Below are 6038 nucleotides of genomic sequence, written 5' to 3'. Positions count from 1 at the left end.
AATTAGTCAGTGATTCTTTTCTACGTTGTCTTGTCCAAATTATTGTGTCATTGATATTGATTAAATGGTTAAGAAAATTTTGTTTTTTAACTTAGTTTAGAGATTTATTTATTTCTTGTCCCATGTTAAGAAAGTCTTTAAACTTGTGTTTTTGCGTTTTAGTATAAATGGCTAAAGACGAAATTTGGGGTTTGTGTGTTATAGGATAAAAATGTGTGTCGGTTTTTGAAGGTGCGATGGCTAAAATGGGTTCTATGAAAATTGTTTTGGTGAGTTGCTTCACTGGTTTTGCTGGTTACTTGGTAAGTTGTTGCAGTGGCATTTCCTCCGATGCCTGTGCTTTTGCCATCGGGCGGTGATATGGCCAAATGCAGCAGCAGGTTTGTGAGTGAATTCCAGATTGCACCTAGAATTTGAGTTGACTATCCATGAATGCTATGTAGAGCGTAACCGTCAGAAATTGTGTTTACAATAAATTAAATGGTTTGAAAAATGATTATTATAGTAATAAAGGTGGCACTTGCTGAGCCAGAAGAAATGAATTTCTGCCACATTTTATTCCAAGTATTTTCCATGCGTGTTTGTAAAGTGTTTTCGTCAAAGATGTGTAAGAGTGAAAATTGTTGTGCAAGTCTTGTTTTTTCTGTTATACTTGCTGCTACTTGATTAAGTACCACTAAGCGTTCGGAACAAAACATAATGTAGGCTTTTGATTTTTCTATGTCATTGTAAGGATGAATGCCACTGTTTGCTAAGTCGAGGAGACTAGAGTATTTCTTAATTTGTTTGGTGTCCAGCCTTAGTAAATGTTAATCATCATGGGTTGTAACTTGTGGTAATAGTTTGCACCATCGTGATCTAAAATTAAACATTACGGGAAGTACAGTATCACATCCTGTTTTCGTATCAAATTTTTTAAGTACGTGAGTGCGTGACACATAAGAATACAGTATTTCATTCAAGATAACTGGCAGTTCTTAGTAGCATGCGTCAGTTTCTTTTATGCGCACTTCTACTTGTACGCACTTAATAATATGAGCTACGTCTCTGGCTAAAAAGCTGATGTAACTTGGGCCAGGCATAAGTTGATGAGCGGAATTATCTGGTGAAAGGGTGGCAAAATTAAGGCAATATTGAGGGCGTTTCTGATTACTTTTCTCTCTAATTTGCATTGTTTTAACAGTACGTCTGTGTAAAATTCTTTGATTTGTTTTCTATAAAAGATAAATTTAGAATCACCATATGTAAACATATATTTGTTGTTAGAATCAACTTTTTTTCTGCTGGGAAATTCTGATTATCGGCATCTCTCAGTAAAATTGTTTTTGATGGCTCTGTTTAAATTAAAGAGCATGTTTTTATAGTACCCATATGTTTAAATGTGTACAACACATGATCTTATTCAAGTAAATACATCAATTTGAACTTATTTATTCTTTCGAGTACCCTGTTGACGTATCCTGTAAGAAGATTTGTGTAGCAATAATGATCACGTGAGTCAATAGGGATTACGCTTTAAAATGCGTATCCGTAAACGCTGTCAATGCAGTGATCATTCGCAATGATACATGACGCTTCATATTTGAGTCTTATTTTTTTATTGTTTAAATCTATGGCATTGTAACGCTCTTCTCAAGTTAAAAAAAGCGAACTCTGTACGAATACTTTTTTATATTTTCCGCATGCATTGTGACGGTGAGCCATCATCGGTAGGCTAGGACCGATAGGAAAAGAAGGAAAAGGGAAAAACGGAGAGGACAGTTAGGAAAGGATGGGAAGGGAAGAAAAGGCCGAAAAGAGATCAGATTAGCTTGGGCAAGCGAGCGCGCAAGAAGCGGATAATTTTTGGAGTTCTCTTGCGATTGGTTTGTTTTCGTTTTGCACGATAAGTTTTGAGACGCGAGAAGTGCCTTTTGTTTTGGTGTCTTTGGGTGCGACGTCCAGAGGATACCAGGTGTGTGCCGGAGGCTGCTGAGAAAGCAGGCGACCCCGAGTACCACAAGAGGCGGAAGGTTTCCCCAGCCAGAGGGTAACGCGAGGCTAGCGTCAGCGACCTCGACCTCCAGACGCTACCAGTAGGGACGCCTACTGGCCCCAGCGTTGGCACGGCAGCTCCTTGGAGACCGAGAGAGAGTCGTCCACCCTGCGACCGTGAGTACCGGTCCTTAGACGACCGCTTTATTGTAAGGGCAGCGGCCCTCGTTTAGCCCGCGTAAGTCTGCCCGGTCTGCGTTTTCGCGCCGCGAGCTCGTCGAGCAATCGCGCTCGACGAGCGTGATCTCACACGCACACACACACACTACACACCCGCGAATACCTCTTTTTGTGTAATTATTTCATATTCACTGAATATATATTTTTAATTTAAAAATACCCGCGAGTGCTAATTCTTTTGGTGTGCCTCAATTTCCCTCTTTATTTATAATTGCAAGCGATCGTCGCGAAAAGCGTAAAGCTGACACTTTACAGCCGCGATACCTGATTCCGCAGCGGTGTCTCAGCGCACGAGACCCGCGAGATATTTTACAGGGAGTACCACAACGTTGGGTATCCGGGCAACACAGGCCTGGTCGAAGTGGAGAGACTCCGCCTCGTTGATCCGCGTTGTACACCCCGTAACATTGGCGCCCGACGAATAACCCACGGTTAGGTATCGCGCGACGTCGTCTACAAGGTAGACGACAAATACTATTGCTGTAGCTATAGCAATAGTAAAGTAGGTGCTGTAGCAGTATAGCTACATCAAAACAAAATAGATCGCGTGTATAACGCGTAGAACGCGTAGAACGCGTCAGCATACGTGAGAGACACTGGCAGACTCGTATAGGTCGCGCGTGTAAACAAAGCAGCGGCTTTGTTTACGTGACAATTTTGAGTCGCTGCGGACTTCTAGCACTTAAAAATTTGTACTGACGAGTGTGAGCGGGAAAGAAAATAATATTTTGAGACGAAATATTATTTTCGACTGCCAACAAGCTTAGCCTGTGAAATCGGATTTTCACAGGCGGCGAACGCTGATCTACGGCGCAAGTAGAGTACACAGCGCGTATACGACGGTATACACGGCTGTTGGCTTCTCGCGGCTTGTAGAGCGACGAGCAGTAGTGTACGTGTGCAAGGTACACTATACATAACTGTATTTAAAATTGTACCACACACATGCACAAATAAAAAAGAGAGAGATGAGGGCATCGATATCCCTACAGCTGACAGCTTTAAATATAAGGCTGTATTAAATTATAAATTTTCTTTAAAGCCTTAAGGCAGAAATTTAGGCGGAAAGTTGCGTCCAACTAACGCTTTGGCGCAAATTCCCCCTACCTGTCAGCTCTCTCTCCCAAGCTAATCTCTGCGTTGCGGCACAGCACACTTACTGCCAGTAAATTTTTATTGTGTAGCGCGCATCTAGTAAATAAAAGGACCATGACAACGCAGACACAAGCGTTTACGACGTGGCCACAAACGTATGCGGTAAACTCGTCAACGCACCCAACGTACTCCCACCTATCTCAATATTTGGCTGTACCTGTTGATCCCATAAGTCCAGCCTGGTCGGGGGGGAGTCTCCCGCCTCTAGCAGGAAGAAATTCGGGGTCAAACAGGTCGTACGTCGACTCCGGATGCCGTGACTTAGGACAAATTGTCCGACAGTGGAATGTAAAGTTCACCGGGGAAAGTCACGACAACTTTGACACCTTCCTCACGCGCATTACGGAGTGCCGCACAGCTTCCGGATTGACGGAAGAAGAGCTTTTCCGAGCTCTACCGGAGCTTATGACCGGCATGGCAGCGACATGGTTCCGCAACGAATGCGACCAATGGATCAGCTGGGCTGATTTCGTAGCCGAGGGGCAGGAGTGGTATGGCTCAAACGAGGAGGTACAGCGCCGTCTAACCTCGGATGCGCAAATGCGCACCCAGTACGCTGGTGAGCCCGTACGAAACTTCTTAACACAGATTAAAAATATCGTGCGGCGAATTCAACCCCCGTGGCCGGTCGAACGTCAACTGGACCTGTTTCACAGGAACATGCGACCCGAACTACAGGATCGAGTTAGACGGGACGAGGTGTGCAGCCTGGTAGAGCTGCTACGAAAAGCCACTGGAGCTGAATACCTCCTGGAGCTTAGGAGTGCGTTCCGGAAGCCACCCCTGCCCGAACACTTTTACCTGCCAGAACCGGTGTACAAGCCCAAGACCAAGGCAGTGGAGGTCAGGAAACAGCCCAAGGTTGCTGGTATCAGCAAGACGCAACCCGGGAGCGCAAGATAGCAAGAGATAACTGCCCTTCGAAAGGCAATCGAGGAGCTGCCAAAGAAAGTGGCTAGTCCTACTGAAGTAGCTGGGTACAAGCTACAAGCGCTATATGACCCTGGCGCTACACACACTGTCATGCAAGCAGTCGGGATCCAGATAGCGAATGCCTGCGGTCGTCAACTACGTCTCACGCTGGGAAGCGCGGCGATGGCCGACAGACGACCGGCACCCACCTTAGGCCTCGTCCCCCTACCCTTCGAGCTTGGAGGGGTGAAACGGGACGTGGACGTCATAGGACTGCCCGAGTTAGATGCTGATTGCTATGTCAGCGCTAAATTGATCAACGCTTTCAGGACCGTCCAGGATCGAGTCAATAGAGTCCTGGTGATAAAAGGACAAGAGATCAAGGTTCCTCTGGAGGTAGCGGGGCTGACGGCATCGGGCGAGGTTCGACTCCCCGCCATAGGGCTCAACGAAATTTTGTCCAAGCAACAAGAAGGGTTGCAGACACTATTGGACCGCTACGTGGAGCGTGAAGCTCCTTTACGATGCACTACGTGGGTCGAGCACGAGATCGAGGTCACGACCTCGCGACCTATCAAAACAAAGTGCGACCCTGCTGCAGACAAGATCCAGGAGGTCATACACGCCCACGTGAGTAAGATGCTCGAAAGTGGCGTGGTCGAACCGTCTAATAGTGTCTGGGCAAGTCCGGTGGTCATGATACGCAAAAAGGACGGGAAGTATCGATTTTGCGTTGACTACCGGAAGGTAAACGCTGTGACAGTACCCGACGCGTACTCTTTGCCTCACATGGATAAGATCCTGCGCAAGCTGAGATGGGCGCGTTTTATTTCGACCCTCGATCTCAGCAGCGCATACCATCGAATTCCGCTAGCTGAGAAGGATAAACCGATATCGGTGTTTACGGTGCCAGGCAAGGGACTGTTTCATTTCCAACGGTTGCCATTTGGCTTGAGTAATGCGCTGGCTACGCTCCAGCGGCTGATTAACTGCGATATTGGGCCAGAGCTCGAGCCATATGCCTGTACCTGCCTCGATGACACACTAATTGTCACGGAGACATTTGAGGAGCATCTTAAATGGCTAGAACACGTGCTGAAACGCGTTCGTGACGCAGGACTCACCCTCAACCTAGAAAAAAGCGAGTTCTGTCAACCAGAGATAAGATACCTCGGTGTCTTTGTAAACCGAGACGGTTTACGTGTGAATCTGGCCAAGTTAAAGCCAATTACGGCATTTCCAGCTCCAAAGAGTCTGAAAGGGCGTAGGCGGTTCCTTATCATGGTTTCATGGTACAGGAAGTTCCTGCCGAATTACTCGACGGTAGTAGAGCCTCAGCAATGGCGGGAGAAGAGCCCCCTTGTAAAAACTTGGAGTCCGAAGAAGAAGTGGTCAGAGCCCCTCAACCACCGTTGGAAAGCGGCGCTCAGGCGAAGCGCGACCCGCCTAACGCGAGCCTAAATGATGTAAGAGAGGCTTTCGGGCCAGCCGGGCCAAAGCGAGGCCGTCCGCGTAAAGCGATCGTAGTGTCGAAGCCATCTGCCGCGGCTAAGACACCTGCGAGCGATGGCAGACCACGCGACGGTGTCCGAACATGCGACCGAGCGATGGGTCCATCGCCAAATGACGCGCAATGCTTGCGACCTCGACAACTAACGAGATGTTAGTTTTGTAAGCGCCTCCACCCAAACCGATCCTTTTTTTTTTCTCTCTCCCCTCTCTCCCAGTAATCGTCCCTAGAGCCTTCCTGAATGGCG

This window comes from Copidosoma floridanum, unplaced genomic scaffold (genome assembly GCF_036245765.1).
Source record: "Copidosoma floridanum isolate Cflo_tuat_1 unplaced genomic scaffold, Cflo_Japanese_pri ptg000030l, whole genome shotgun sequence".
Taxonomy (NCBI): domain Eukaryota; kingdom Metazoa; phylum Arthropoda; class Insecta; order Hymenoptera; family Encyrtidae; genus Copidosoma; species Copidosoma floridanum.
The sequence above is the reverse complement of the archived record's forward strand: the minus strand, read 5'-3'. Positions refer to the sequence as shown.